Below are 17,418 nucleotides of genomic sequence, written 5' to 3'. Positions count from 1 at the left end.
AACGCGGACCCCTGGACACACCAGAGGTGAAATCAGGTGCCTAGGAGGCATAAGCATCCCCTGTTGACCGGTCACACCCGCCGTGAGCCCTATATCCTGATCAGGTAAACAGAGTTATCTGCAGTCAAAATCAGTGTGCCAAGAACGGCTTAACAATCGGTATGAAACACATCAGACAGTATTTGACCCAATGATAGGTTGTATTGACGAACTAAATATAACGATCATAGCCAAAAGCTTACTCCAATCGAGAGCGTTGAAACCCCTGTATCATCAACTGATGTAAGCCCAACCAGTCATTGTTATGTATGATTATGTAATATGCAATTTTAGTTGGTAGTCATTTCTTATTTCAATAATAATATTCTTTTGTATCTTTTCATTTGTAATGTACAGCAAACACAAGCTGCAAATTACCAGAATTGTTTTCTTATATTTTTTGGGGGAAAGTGTGGATATAAATAACATATTGCCGTATGGAAATACATCCATACAAATTTAGTCAAGGTGTCTGATCCGATGACTTACCGGTACTCAATTTCTCAGTATCCGTAGTTGTGAGACATACATACTGTGCTTGTAATCAGTGTTTTTAGATCTGTATTTCATGAATTATTAATGCAAAGCAGGTCTACGCTTAGAAAATGGAGCTTCACCACATGAAGGCAGAGTTGAAATTTACATCAACGGCATATGGGGAACTATTTGCAACGACCACTGGACAGAAACTGAAGCATTAGTTGTGTGTAGAATGCTAGGATATACAGGGTAATTAAAAGTAATTAACGTAGTTGTGCCCCCTGTGACGTCATAAAATTTCGTAAAGTCAATGATTTAGTAAGGTTTATGCATGACAGGATAATGAATTTTGTTGGAGTCTTTTACAATAGTTATTTTAAAACATCTTGTTCACCATAAAATATTTCAATAGTCCAAGTTGACAATGAAAAATCAATTATATGTTTCAAAATAATAAATCCAAGGGCAATAACTCTGTTTTTATTAAATTATTTATCAAGTCCATTATGCAATGGATGTACTCTATTTCTATATACTATATCATTTCAACCAGTTTTTGTGAAATTTTGATACTGTTGTTTAAGGCAAATTGCAATTTTTGGACGATAAAAGTAATTGTGTGCTAATTGCTAAAAAAAAAAATCATTAATACCGAAACATACTTATTTCATCGTTTTATTTGTTACTAATATATATCTTTTGAAGAATCAACAATCAATATAACATTGAACCTATAATTGTAGAAGGGTAGAATCACCTTAACGAAAAGATTTACATGACATTTATTGGCTTAATGAAAGCAATCAGTAGGTGTGTTTTTATCTGATCCCACCTCTATGTTTCCAGGGGTCCATGTTTGTCCTATTCTAATTTTAATCCATTTTATGATTTATTAGATTAGTCACTGTTTGTTATCTTCGCTTTTTCATCTACATTATTTTTCTTAGACAGGCTACACCCAGATTGGGGGCTTATTTTGGACAAGGCACTGATCCTATTTGGTTAGATGATGTGAAGTGTTCAGGATCGGAGCATCTCCTCCTTGAGTGTAGCCATACTACAATAGGAAGCAACAACTGTGGCCATTATGAAGACGCGGGGGTTACTTGCAAATAACAGCGTTGTTCTCAAATGACAGGACATGTTTTTATTGTCGTTGTGGCGTTTGAATGTTTATAATCCTGTACCCTTACATTAGAATGAATTATCGGCACAACACTGCTGTGTACTACTGTACTATACCAAATCATTCATTCCTTTGTGGACTAGATTCGTTGTATTCCCATATCAAATTCTACCGTTCAAATCGTCAACGGTAACTGCACATAATTCATTTCCATCCACATTGCTTCATTTTTGATTTTAAATAATTGATATATAATGAGACTTTAATTTAAACAAGCAATCCCCCATCTGTCTGCAAATACAGAGCATACAAAGATATCCGAAAGAGTCTTAAATGAAGAATCTCAATCCTGGCCAAAACATTCCTTCTCGTCTTGGCCCAGATAGTTCCGCTCCTGACCCAAATCGTTCGTTCTCCACCTTCAAGCGTTTTGTATTCTATAAGAACTGTTCCATTCTCGTTGACAATCAGTACATTCAAACCGTTTAGAGTTTGTTCTCCAATCGAAACCCTTCGTTCCCGAACCGTCCATCGGTCGTTCACTGTTCAATTGCTGTTATATTCGGCTTCAGAGTATGTATATTTGTGTGTGTGTGTGTGTGTGTGTGTGTTTGTGTGTGTGTGTGTGTGTGTGTGTGTGTGTGTGTGTGTGTTCGCGCACTATGCCGACACTTACGACACGTATAAGGTTACACACGAGCAACCTACGACATTTTCAGAACCTACGACACAAAAGTGTGTCGTAGGTTTGGAGACCCCTTGAAATCGGAATTTTTCATCGTGTTTTACCCAGAAAATACAAAATTTTGTATAGTGTGAGTTTCCGGGTTACACACGACTTTTGTTACACACAACACCGAGCCATAATGGGGTGCTTACACACTTTGCATCCTTGCCACATTCTCGCGCATGCGCAAATTCAACTTCCTAAGGAAACGAGGTCGAGTGGATGACAATGCAAATGTAAGTGTTTTTGTTTATTTAATTGAATATAAGTAGTCAATTAATGATTTAAAATTGATATTTTTGTTCCCGTCCGTTTAGTTTGAATACATTGGGGTATGTGATGTATCGTTATTCTGCAGTAATGGTGAGAAAAAGTAAGTTGACCTTTGACACGACTAAGATACAATTAGATGCGTGTAAGCTTAAATAGTTCAATGGTTTTCATTTTCTGTATGTTTTTGTGTTTGTTTTATATCATCATGATTATCTTCAGTATTTTGGTTTATCATTGATTTGACAAAATGTTTTACAAATACAGAATCAAGGAATAGTTAGAATTTCCTCTTCAATACAATATCGGTGTACACGTTTTTTTTTAGACATATGAACATCGTTAAAAGCAACAATTCTCTAAATATTAAATGAGAATTGAATTATTATACACAGTATATTTGTCATTCTTTGATGAATATGCGTATCTTAATGTATAACATTGATATATAACAAACTGACGAACAACTGGAATTTCCTCTTTAGAATATTCTATCTTAGCTTGGCAAAATATTTTCAATATTTTCAAAGATATAAACCCCGTTTCAAAGCGACAATATCAAAGAAAATTAAACAAGTACATAGCTCCAAAAAATTGGGTCTTTATTACCACTATTTTTGGATATTATTAACTGGTAACCGGTGGATAGCTCCAGCCTCTTTCCCCTTAATAAGGAAGGTGTGGTCAAGCGCGGTTAAACAAGTTCTTGGGGAAAATATTGTTTACCTTATTTTAAGAAATTGTTTAGATTTCATTTTGTTCCAACATCGACCAGTTGCAAAGATTTTGGGTTAATTTATCTGATGGTTGACTTTACGCCATGGCTATAAACAACTTTATATAATATGTTGATTTATAGGCGTTGAAAGAAATTTCCAAATAAAGGGTGTTGAAATCAAATGGGACAAGGACATTTAAAGTATGTGCGGTTCAAGTGTCTCTCATCAATATGAATAGAATGAAAAATAAAGTAATTTGTCCCAAAATGAAGTCCCCCCCCCCCCTTTCTTCTCTCCAACCCCATCCCCATTTGTGCATGCAGCTAGATCCAGTGTTTTCATACCAGACCAAATTCATGTTAAATTATCAATGTTTGTCCTGTTAAGAAGATATACTTTTTAAGTAAATGGAAACTCCAATCTAGTTCACTGAATTTATGAAAAGGCAAGAGCAGATCCGGATTTCTATCTCTCTCTCTCAGAGTGTTGCCAAATCGGTGTAACTTACATTAAAAAAAATAAAGGGGTTTCGGTCAAGGGCTACCGCTATTTTTAGAGCGACCCTGAACACTAGCGACAGCGATCACCGCAACACCGGCACCAGAACATGTACAGACTGTTCAATCGAGTGGGGAAGATCCCCAGGGCTTTTTGTAAATTTCATATAAAGTTGCAGAAATGACATTTTTTATCTTTGTTTATTTTTTTACTTATTCAATTGTAAGAAATCAGATACTATTTATATGTATTTCTAAAAATAAAATTGAAAAAAATAATAATAAATCCATTACGAGATTCGAACTGGGTACATGTTATCGTGAGTTTCATAGACATCTCTAACGATTACGTAACAGTGTTTTAATCTTCACACTCTTGTTATTTCACACTCTCAAATAAATGAAGTTATGTAAATCAATTTTGTGTAGCCTATGTTTCAAAATATTATCTGTATTTTGCACCATTTACAAATGTAAAATAGTATTGTTAAAAATTCAGAAGTTTTTGAATTTGTCAGCACTTGGAGATTATTTTTCTCGTGCCGTAGACCGACTGAAGAAGAAAAAAAAGGGATCAGATTATTTTCTTAGTGCTGTGTTTAAAGTTATGTATTAGTAAGTATAAAATGAGGATATCATTGTTTATAGACATCATGCATCAGTCAGTGCTGCATATACATGTATTACCATTGTCTGTCTGTCTGTTTACCAGTATTTACAGGTATCTGAATTTTTAATCAGCTGTTAATCTGTAAATGGATACAAATAGAAAAATGGGAGGGGGGATGCATATAGATAGATATATAGTGTATTTATCATCTATTTATAGAGATAGAGTTTTTTCCTTTTATTTATTTATATATATTTATTGATTAAAATACCTGTGCAGTATAATGAGTATTGCCCATGTCTGTTGTAGGGGTAGTGGTAAAATAGTATGATATACATGTATGTATGATATTTTAATAATATTAACAATGAACCTACATTGTAATATTTTTGCCATAGTGTGTATATGAATTCTAGGTATCAGGACAACTCGCCCCCAAGACAACTCGCCCTCAAGACAACTCACCCCCTCATCGGGACAACTCGCCCCTTAGACAACCCGCCCTCAAGACAACTCGCCCCCTCTTCGGGACAACTCGCCCCCTCTCTTGAGATAATTCGCTCCTACATATCATACATGTTTACAATTATTATTTTTGGTCTAAATCCAAGAGGTGTATTACCAAAAATTAATGAATTTCTTATAGATAGTATATACATCACAGACAATAAGACGTGTTCACATTAACACCGAACTTCATGTCTTTTTATGCAAGACGAACGATTTTAGTGGAAATCCAGTGTTTGGGTTCAGTAAATTCATCATCACTTTTATGTACATGTAAAATATATAATTTCAGCGGAAACAAGTTAACGTTTGGTATAGGGAGAGTATTAGCTTGGTCTACAGCTGACGTAGTATAATTATCAATAATCTGCGTCTGTTGTTAAATCTAATTGTTTCATTTCCCCCAAGCTGTTATAAATTTACTTCAAACGTTATGAGTTACTCATCATCAGAGTTCTTTACACTTTGAAATCACCGCGTAAAAAGAATCACACTGCGTAAAAAGAATCAGTAAAGCAAAGCCGTTATAAAATTTCTAAAATGGGAATTTTATTTTTCAACGGGTATTAGTTGAGAAATGCATTAAAAGATAATTACATGTATCAGAATATTCATGCTTCACCTTTACACTTATGTATACTATATCGATAAAAGAAACACCCACACCCTCAAAATTTTCTCAGTATTAGAGACATTTAATCAATTACCTGAAGATCAGTAAATATAATTTTCCTTGCCAATTGATTTATGAAAAATATAACTTTTTCTGAAATGCAATAATTAAATATATGTATAATTCTATTAGAATTTACCATTCGTGTTAAAGTATGAAAGAAAAAGACGTATCTTTATAATTGTAATTGTAATTAAAAGATTTATATAGCGCCCTATCAACATTAGTTCTCTAAAGCGCTTTACAAGTGTGAAAGAAAAGATAATATAAAATCGATGTGCACATACATGTGAATAAAATATTCATAGTGTCAGAATTAAAATGCATAAATATTATTATTAATATATAGCGATATGATATGATTACCCTAATAACATATGAAACAATTTAAAACAACCCTTAGGAATAATTAAATACATAACAAGGACATAGGCATAATAACAAACAGCAGGGTTTTTTTTTGGGGGGGGGGTTGTTTGTTTTTTGTTAACAGCACTGTAAGAGCTGTATGTAAGAGCACTAAGTATATAAAAATAATCACAAATTAAAAGCTAATTTAAAGAGATGCATTCTGAGGTCCACTTTAAAATTAGACAATGAAGTACATTGTCTGAGTTTAAAAGGCAGAGAATTCCAGAGACTCGATGCAGCTTTGTCCAAACGTCGATCCCCATATGTTTTCGTACGTGTCCGAGGTACCTGGAGAAGATGCAGAGATTCGGATCTTAGTGATCGTGTGGGATTGTAAACTGTAAGGATATCCTTTATGTAAACTGGAGATAGGTTGTTGGGAGATTTGAAAGTATGAAGGAAGTATCTTATATTGAATTCTGTACTCAACTGGGAACCAGTGAAGATCTATTAGAACAGGAGTAATATGGTCGGATTTTTTTGAGCGTGTTATTAATCTTGCAGCTGTGTTTTGTGCCCTCTGAAGTTTGCTGGTGTGTTTAGAATGAACACCATAAAGCAATGCATTTCCGTAATCTAATCTGGATGTAACTAGCGAGTTTACTAGAGTTTTACATGCTTCATCATTGATAAATGTTAAAAGTGTAAATAACACACACAAAATAAAAATAAAATGTGATAATATATTTATATATAATATTGGGGGCAGGGTTTGACACTAAGGCACGCCCGACCGACCGAGACTACTAAATGATAGGTCTGGTTGGGTAAAATGTTTATTTACTAGTCCGACTGGTCGTGTTAAAAATATGAACAAATTTAAGAAACTTTACTTTAAATCATAAAATATTTTATTCATAAAAAAAATAACTGTAAAGAGTTTGCGAGCAATTTAATGAACCGCGTGATGACATAATCTCTATCTTTAGTTCTAATAAGTCGCGGTCGTAAGTGATGTTCTACGACATCTACACATTGTTAAAGTGTGTAAAGTTATGTTTTGGTTAAATAGAATTATTGAATTCACTTTCATTAAAAAAAACACCAAAACAGTTCATTTGAATTGAATATAAGAAAGTGTTTATTAAACATATGTGCGGGAATGTCTATATAATCAAATATGAAATCTCGTCCTCAATGAAAGCAAAAGATGTCTCAAGAAAGAAAAAAAAAGGAAAACGTTGGGAAGAAACAAAGCAGCTAGGGCTTATGAAATAGAAATTTTAAAAAAAATATTGAGGTCAATTTATTCTAAATGGATTAAAGAATTTCCGTGCCGGTAAAAATTTAATGAAACTGAAAATAGGGTTGAAAGTAAAAGCATCAAATTGAATGACGAGATTAAAGATTTTTTTGAGACAATTAAATGCATTTTAGTTCAAACTTAACGTTTTTCATTTAAATTAAGTACATGTATTTAGATATGGAGAATCTTATAAAAAAAAATTCTGGAACGTTGGTCAGGGCTAGTGGATGTAAGGTCAGGTCTAGCAAAAATCATTTTAAGTAGCCCGATTGGTCTAGTGCCCCAAAAAGTTAATGTCAAACCCTGGGGGGCGAGTGTCTCAAGAGAAGGGGGCGACTTGTCCTGAGAGAGGGCGAGTTGTCCTAAGAGGGGGCGAGTTGTCTTGGGGGCGAGTTGTCCAGCATTCGAATTCTATTGGTATCAATTATATAGTAGGCCTAGTAAGAATACTATTCTACTTCTATTCAGTAGAAATAGAGCAACACATACAAGAATATTTAAGCTTACATTTATGTATAGTAGTCTGGTACCACTAAATATATTAAGTTGAGTGTTCATAATATGTTAAAAATTCAGATCATGATGTTTATTTACATGTCAGAGGGCATAAACATGCACCATACTTTTCATGAAGCACCAACACTCTTCATGAAGTATGCTGGCGTAAAGCGCAGCAGTTCAGGGTACCTGTAAAGTGCGAAACGAAACGAAATATACCGAAACGAAACGAAATCCACCGAAACGAAACGAAATATGTCGAAAGGAAACGAAACCCACCGAAACGAAACCTACCTAAGCGAAATGAAACAAATTGTATAACCAAACTCTTTTAATTATAATAATTAAAAATGGCATCTTAGGCCCCTGTGAAAGTTACCACATATCAATAAAATTCGCCTCCCCTTTGATGTAGGCCTTCGGCTTAACTGATATAATTAAAAGAGATCGGTTATACAATCTGTTTCGTTTCGGTAGATTTCGTTTCGTTTCGGCGGATTTCGTTTCGTTTCGATTTCGTTTCGCACTTTACAGGTACCCAGCAGTTCATGCCCTTAAATACTTTAAAAAATTAAACTTATTTCTTAAATATGCATACATGTATTTGTACTTTAATAATCCATGTTTAGGAAATATTTCCATGTTATATATGTTAATCATATGTGTCACCATGCAATGTTAGATTGAAAAATAATATAAATACATGTGTATATGCAAGCTAATGTTTCATTAGATTCTTTGCATTTGATTTTAATGTCAAGTTTCTTTTTCATAGTTGACGCAACAGATTATGAGATACAGATGAAACATGCAGGGAACCATGTAAATGATTCTGAAAGTGACTACCCAGGTGCTGTTTAAGGAAGCTTGTAATAGGAGTGGAAAACCACCCAAAAACTATGTGTCTCAAAATGCCAGTAGAGACATAGAAAGAAGAGAGGAACTAGCTGGGATATCATTATGAAGAACCTAACCTCCTTGGAGTCAAGTATGTGACAAATTATTCATATAAATAATCATCCATGTCACCATGAGATCGAAATTAACTTTTTAACCACAAGAAATTTTAGGTACTGTATTCTTTTCCTACTAGGCTCCAATTCGAAATTTAACCAGCATTTTTCTATCGATTGCTTTTTTTCAGGAATTTAATAAACTAAGCACCCCTTTTATCAAAATAAATGAGAAGAAAGTGCAATATCAAAAACAAGATTGGAATTTCTTTCCTTTAACATTTTTAAATGAATTATCAGGCAATGTATCATTGGTGGGGGTCATAGGGAACATCTATGCAGCATGTACTCACTATCCAGAGGTCCTCCACCTACAATTTACAGCATTATGTGGCTTGAACCTTAAGACTTAATGTGTATTTAATTCTCTCTCTCTCTCTCTCTCTCTCTCTCTCTCTCTCTCTCTATCTCTATCTATATATATATATATATTTCTATTTACTCAATCATGTGTGTAATCATGCTTAGCAACTATCCAGTATGTTTCTGTGTAACATATTCTCAGCCATGCGGATGTTTTTCGTTAGATGTCATTTTTTTCCCGACGAGTGAGGGGAAACCATCCCCTTACGAAACAGCCTGTAGAGAAATAAATGTTATGTGATTGAACTCCATCTGATCATCAATTTATATATATATATATATATATATATATATATATATATATATATATATATAATCCAAATAGAAAGAGTTGATATCACACAGTCAAAATAATTAAATAAAAAAGCAGGAAAATATGCAGTTCCAAAATATATTCAAATCGCTAGTGCTTTCTGGATTTTAACATCCATCCTCAGGTGAATACAAATATTGAATACAAAGTTGTTTATCTTATATTGTTGTATATGTATATCTAAAACATTTGGAGATTTCATCACAGTGGCTCATCACAAATTAACCCTCTCTCTTCTATATTTACATGGGGGGGGGGGGGGGGGGGGGATCTGGTATCCCAATAATCACTCCTTCAAATTTCTATTATGTCTCCTTTATTTTACTGACATAAGATTTTACGACCCCTCTCAATCGATCAGAGAAAGACCATAGTTTGTAAAAATACTTAGAATATCTGTTCGCACCAACAATATATTTGAAGGAACAATGCATTTTCTATCGTTTTTAAAACCACAGGAACTTTTCATCAATCACTCAGAATGGAAGACAGACTTGCATTGGTCAGTTCAAGTTGCTCTTCAATTAGGATGTGTGAGAGTAGTTTAAGCAAACATCCCCCCATTTAAGAAATTATGTCATTGTGCTTCTGCACAACTAATCATAATCTTACGTTCTAAGTTTTTATAGTATGTACCTGGAATATGTCAATATAATTCCATTTTTCTCATTCATAAGAGATTTACCAGTTATCTAAATATTACGTATGCAACTAATCAGAATGAAATGCTTGACGTGTGCATGTGTAGGTATTCATATTGTAAATCAACAGTAAAAAATCATTTTAATTTAATTACCCTTTAATAAGAAAGTTGTGGTCATTTCAGTACCAAAAAATGAAAGAAAGCAATGCACGTTATGTGCATATGTCAATCTGTAATTCTGTTGATGTCATCCAACAGGTATTTGTATCATGTACATATGATTAGCATAATTAGTTTGAATTTCATGTTTGCATCATATATAAGAAAGCTGTGGAGATTTTGAAATTGTCTAATCAAAATTTAGCACAATTGTGCATGCACATGCTGGCTAGTAATTTTAACCATACCAATTTGTAAGTGCCAAGACATACTAAAATCCTCAACTTCAGAAGAATTTAATGAAAAAATATAAACATTATGGTCCTTGAAATATAGAAAAAATATAGAATCTTCAAAAGACAGGATATGCATATACTGAGTGTTGGCATTTTTGTATTACACCAATCTATATAGATACACATACTATCTACTATGCTGTGATATCAACTCATTCACTTTATTCATAAGAAAGTTACAGACATTTTAGTATTAAATCCAATCAAAATGAAATTTTGCATGCATGTGCAGATTGGTCATTTTGAACATGCAGATCAGTTAATAAATATCTTAAAAATATCTTAAAAATAAAAATCTTAAAAATTACAAGTCTTAATTAATAAATGCCTACAATATGAATATTAAACAATCTCAAAGAACAACAAAAAATTTAGACTGATTCCCAAGTTAGTGTACCAAAATCCAATGCATGCACATTCAGACTAAAATACTATCTTTCTGCACATCCAAATGATATACATGTACGTACAATCATCTTAAAAAGATTGCATATAAAGGATCTCTTGTATAGTTATTGAGAACAGAGTATACCCTAAGTTCTGGGAACATAAATATAAGGAATCACTGTCTAGTTTGTCAGGGTATATGAGGTGATTAACAAATTAACATCAACTGAAAATATGAGAATTCATGCATAACAGCTTCACCGTTTATATAGTTTGCATGCATGTATCATGTTCATGCTTTTATGGGATCTTTGTGAATTATGTCAAGGATTTGGATGATTTGAATATATTATAAAAGTGGCAAGAATGAAAATAACATGTTCTGCCATATTTTTGTTTTCGACAGTTTATTTTATTTTTCAATGCGTTGTTTTACACCAGTTTTATAACGTATGCAATGCAGTGTACACCAGTTTTGGACAAATGAAATTGGCCTTTAGTTTGCTTCATCAATATACAGACTCTATATTTCAATTGATTATATATTAATAGTGAGGCTCATGCCAGTATAAGGCAATATACATCTTTCTCACATAATCACTAGTGTGAGACCAACTCAACCCATGTGAGACAGCCATACAAGATTTTTCTGTCTTACACTGCTAAGACATATTTTTGCTTGTGATGTACATATGTATGTCGTATATTTTCTGATTTACATTACACGATAAAGAAAAATAGTTTGTATTGTTTTCTTCAAATTTCAATTTGATATATATTATGTATAGCTTTTTTATGGACAACCTTGGGTTTTGTACTTTACACTTATATTGTAAACCATTTTCAGGTATGCTGAGATCTTCATACTGTGTAATTAATTTTTGCATATATTCAAAGAAGGATTTCAATAATTTTGAATTTTCTCAAAGCTCTTGAATTAAAATACTGAACTGATAAAATGTGAGAAAAATAACACTTTATTATTTGCTCATGTGGGATAGGGAAATTCCACCTCTGGAACAAGATTCACTGCTTAAGATTCAGCAAAGTCTCGTCCTAGACTGCAAATCTTGTCCCCTCGGTGGAATTTCCCTATCTCCCATTCATACGAATGAAGGATTCCATTTATCACACACATGCAATGCACACGTGATATCATGCCAATATACATATGCATTTATCACACATGTAGCAAGTTTCAATGTTAGAACACATCTGATATATGCAGTGAGTTTTATGTCAATATATATTTATCACACACATGCAGTGAGTTTCAGTGCCAGTACACATTTGCACACATGTAATGAGTTTCAGTGCCAGTACGCATTTATCACATGCATGTAGTGAGTTTAAATGCCAGTACACATCACACACATGTAGTGAGTTTCAATGTCAGTACAGATCAATACACATGTAGTGAGTTTCAATGCCAGTACAGATTTACCACACACATGTAGTGAGTTTCAATGTCAATACAGATTTATCACACACATGTGAGTTTCAATGTCAATACATATTTATCACACACATATATTGAGTTTCAATGTCAATACAGATTTATCACACACATATATTGAGTTTCAATGTTAATACAGATTTATCACACACATGTAGTGAGTTTCAATGTCAATACAGATTTATCACACACATGTAGTGAGTTTCATTGTCAATACAGATTTTTCACACACTTAAACTGTTAAGTGAGTTTCAATGTCAATACAAAGTGATCAATTCTTTTGAGAAACCTGTAGTAACCAACCATGTTGATATCCAAGAACTTTTTAACATTGTTATCTCTTTCTAAAATATTCAAAGTTTATATTTGGATTTCAAAAATCTTTTGTCTCTCAATCAACACATTGAAATTTGGTTTAAAGCATGTTGAATTTAGTTTCACAATCTTGATATGATTTAATTGTGATGATTTCAAAAATAACATTCCTACTCACCACCCTGCACCTCAGAAATTAAAATGTAACTTAGAAATAATGAATGCATTTAAAAAAAAAAAGATTTAAAAACATTCAATATTTAAAATGATTGGACCAGTATTTCCTAATGTGAAATAATGTTAACGTGTACTGTGTTGTGCGGCGTGAAGACAAAATGTTTGGTAATAAAATAAGGTTATATTTAACAAGGAAAAAGTTTTTGAATAGGTATTGACCATATATTACACAGATAAGTTAAATAGGCAACTTAATAAATTTCAAATGATTAGGTCACTAAAGATCATTTTGGAAAGATCAAGGTCACTCAACATGTACCTTATATAGAAAAGAACCTTTATTTCAAAGGTTATATATCATTGTGCAAGTCATTTGTTACATGAAGTAGTTCAACTTCATTGGTTAGATGCAGTTTGGGGAAGCAATTACTAATATTCTTGTTATTGGATTTCACTCAAATAGAGACATCAACACTTGCCCGAGTCCCCACATACACAGGGTGGAAGTAACTTGTTTATGTGTTTGGAAAACGCGATATGTATATTACATATTTAAAGTTCATTTACATTTTGTTAATAGTAACTTACAGCAGTACAAACATTTTAAAGCTTTATCTCTTCAATGTTGTAGACTATATTCAGAGGGAATGCAGATACTGAGGCCCCCAAGCTCATCTAGGAAGTCGGGAAGAAAAAAGCGAGGTATTTGTATGTCATAATTTGTATTATATTTTGTTATTCCCAAGCAAATGAAGATTAGGAGGGTATATTAGAATCGCCATGTCTGTCTGTTGGTCTGTCTGTCTGTCGATTTGTCTGTAGGCATAATTTTGGCTGTACTCATTTTAGGAGACTAGCTAATGGAATTTTCTTAAAATGTGTACACTCTCTCAAATCATAAAGACAGATAAAAATCTGCACCTAGGGTTTTCATAATGATTGGACAAAGTTTACTTAATTTAGATCATTTTGTTGTTTCTTTGAAATTAGAAAAATTTTGAGCCTTGTTTGCTTTAACTTAAGGGTATGTCCTGACCTTAGCAGAGGGTCATTTGGACAAGATTACAGATATTTTTATGCCCCCTAGATTAAAGATCGGGGGGGGGGGGGGGGGATATTGTTTTTGTCCTGTCTGTCATTCTGTCTGAAACTTTAACCTTGCTAATAACCTTTGAACAGTAAGAGCTAGAGCTTTGATATTTCACATGAGTATTCCTTATGACAAGACCTTTCCGTGGGTACTAAACCTTTTGACCTTGACATTTGACCTACTTTTTGAGAAAAAATTGACATTGGTCATAACTTCTAAATGGTAAATATTAGAGCTTTCATATTGTACATGAACATTTCTTGTGACAAGATCTTTCTACTGGTACCAAGATATTTGTCCTTTTGACCTTGGCCATCTTCAGAATTGGCCATTATCGGGGGCATTTGTGTTTCACAAACACATCTTGTTTATCCTTGCCATAAATTGCAAGATGAGATAAACAGGAGAATAATATACTAGGTGCAGAGGTTGCTTGTGTTCAAAGAATGTGCAACAACCAGCATCAGATGATAATCATTTGGACAAGCTAGGTCAAGGTTTCTGGGTGTGCAATGCAAAATTCTTCTCTATGATGTAATTTTATTATGAAATAACTTCAGAAAATTATACAAGATTAATTAAAATATGATCAAAGAAATGTCATGACCCTGAACACAAGTCATTCAGACAAGTTTAGGGGCACAGTTTAGGAGTTTCAGATTATGAAGTCTTAGGAATGTTAATATTCTAAGTTAGAGGTGCATGGAGAAGTCATACTTGACACAGAGGCTACTTATAGCCAAGAAGTATGTCATAAACCTTATGCCCAGGTTATTTGTAGAGGGTCATGATCACATGACTCAAAAGTCAAATGTTCTTTAGGCTGCACCAATTTAATGCTGGGATTTTGGACAGTCATATTTTTCTGTTACTCTACTCAAAGTTTACTCATGACCAGACTTTTGGACCAATGTCATTTTGGGAAGGTCAGGCTTACTCAGAATATACACCTTATATATAAGGAAAAGTGCCTTATTTCATTAGTTTTTAAACAAGTATGGATCATAAATCGTGCAGATAGGCAATAGGCAAATGGCTTTCAGACAAAGGTCACTCAAGGTCATTTTGTAAAGGTCAACATCACTCAACATATACCTTATATATGATAAAGAAACCTTCATTCCAACAATATATCAACATTTATTGAGCATTGTGTGAATCATTTGTTATTTGAAATAGTTCATTCAGGTGAGATGTATTTTGGGGAGCATACATCAGTTTTATCAATATTCTTATTTTATATTAAATATCTATTGGTAGTTTAATAAAGGTTTAGGATAGAACATTTAAAAAATATATTATTGATTTGAAATCATTTACTTTAAGTTATGGTAAATGATAGAGAAAATGAGTTGGACAATCTTTCAAGAAACTGTTGTACAACTGTTTCAAGTGATATGTACTGTCCATTCTTTATTACAGCCAATGTTCAGTGCCACACTTGGACCACTGCAGAAAAGGCAGCTTTGTAAAGACAATTTGAGACTTTCATCAAACTAGGAAAAACTCTGGCTCAGGTTGCTGTCTAAAATCCATTTGGAAGGAGAAATCGCTGTCCAGTTTAACATGGTGTCATGGAAAGTTTGCTGTTAAAAAAATTACTTCCTGACAGAGGTGTTACAAAGATTTAATCCAATTTTTATGCCCCCTCCATTTGAACGAGAGGGGACGTATATATTGTTTTACATGACTAATTCGGTCTGTAGAGCAAATCTTGTCTGCTCAATATCTAATGAATTCTTTTGCTTGACTGTTTCCAAACTTGGTACAATGATTGCCCCTAGATAGTGAATGAACCATATTAATTTACAGGTCACAGGGTCAAGGGTCAAACTGGACACAGTAAGATATTGTCTGTTCAATATCTTGAGAACGCTTTCCTGACAGACATCAAACTCGGTATACTGGTTTCTTTTAAGAAGTAGGTGGTTTCTTTTAAGAAGTAGATGGTTTCCTTTAAGAAGTATATGTCCCATAATGTCCCATATTCATTTTGAAGTCACAAGGACAAAGGTCAAACTGTACATAATAAAATATTGTCCACTGAATATTTAAAGAACCAACCCTTTACCTGACAGTTACTAAACTTGGTACAGCGGTTGCCCCTAGAGAGTAGATGACCCCTACTGATTTCCAGATCCCAAGGTTGAAGGTAAAATTGGACATAGTAAGATACCGTCTGTTCAATATTTGAGAACCATTCGCTTGACAGACATCAAACTTGGTTCACTAATTTTCCTTAAGAATTAGATACCCCGTGGATTTTGAGGTCACAAGGTCAAGGGTCAAACTGGACATGACAAGATATTGTCTGCTCAATATATTGAGGACTCTTTGCTTGACAGATATCAAATCAGGTACACTTGTTCTACCTAAGGAGTAGATGACTCCATTTGATTTTGAAGTCACAAGGTCAATGGTCAAAATGCTACGGACATAGGTATTGTCTACACAATATCTTGAGTTTGCGTTTCTTGACAGACATCAAACTTGGTACACTGACACATCATAAGTGTAGATATCTAGTATTCATTTTAAGGTCAATGGTCAAACTACTCTGGACATCAGATTTTGTCCATTCAGTATCTTGAGAACCCTTGTTTGACAAACATCAAACTTGGTAGTCTGGTGCCGCCTAAAGAATAGATGGCTCCCATTGGTTTTAAACTCTCAAGGTCAAAGGCCAGGACTCAAATAACTGGTTATTTGAAAATATCTGCTCAGTACCTTTAGAGATCACATATAATGGTTGCCTCTGACTAATAGATACATTGTAACTTTTGCTACAGACATTCTAAATGATCATTTTCAATATTGTAATATGGAGGGCATATATGTTTCTTAAATCTTTCTTGTAAATGGTTTTGATACTAGTTTTATATACAAGATGTATTATCAGCATTTGTCATTCATTGTACACCTTACATTGGTTCATTCAAAATTGATAAATATATAATCAACAGCAGTACACATGAAATAATTCTCCATCTATATCTTGAATTGAACAAAAAGTTTAATGGTATTCCAAGGCCTTATATTCATGTGCGATTGAAAGACTGAATGAATATACTAAGATAATATAACAGTATTTAACTAAAACTAATTGCAGTTTAACACTAATGTACTTATAATGTAATTGATAGTACCATGCTCTTACTTGTAACTTGTTTTCATTTATATTCAATAGATATTTCAAGTTTGATAGCTAACTCAAATTTCAAATATGAATGAACATTAAGTGTCTGCTGTTTTAAGACTAAAGAGTAGCTTTATTTACATCATATGAGGTTTTTTGAGCTAAATTGATCAGCTTTGTATGCTTATGAAATAAATATGTACACCTATATTTTGCAGTTGATTGTACTTTGCTTTAAAGAAGTCTTAAAATTGGTGTAGTTTTCAT

At 33.3% G+C, this 17,418-nt stretch overlaps 1 long non-coding RNA gene across 2 annotated transcripts; it reads left to right on the top strand.

Moving 5' to 3' along the window:
- Positions 1 to 2,276: 2,276 nt before the first annotated feature.
- On the top strand, positions 2,277 to 17,361 carry LOC130052677 (uncharacterized). Of its 2 annotated transcripts, none has more exons than XR_008801055.1 (4): positions 2,277 to 2,608; positions 8,579 to 8,791; positions 13,557 to 13,627; positions 15,438 to 17,361. It is a non-coding gene; the product is annotated as an uncharacterized LOC130052677 (long non-coding RNA). The 2 variants fall into 2 exon arrangements; XR_008801056.1 differs by lacking the exon at positions 2,277 to 2,608 and adding an exon at positions 2,624 to 4,473.
- Positions 17,362 to 17,418: the final 57 nt, after the last annotated feature.

Source organism: Ostrea edulis, chromosome 3 (genome assembly GCF_947568905.1).
Source record: "Ostrea edulis chromosome 3, xbOstEdul1.1, whole genome shotgun sequence".
In the NCBI taxonomy this organism is placed as follows: domain Eukaryota; kingdom Metazoa; phylum Mollusca; class Bivalvia; order Ostreida; family Ostreidae; genus Ostrea; species Ostrea edulis.
Note: the sequence above shows the minus strand (reverse complement) of the source record. Positions and strands in the feature narration are given on the sequence as shown.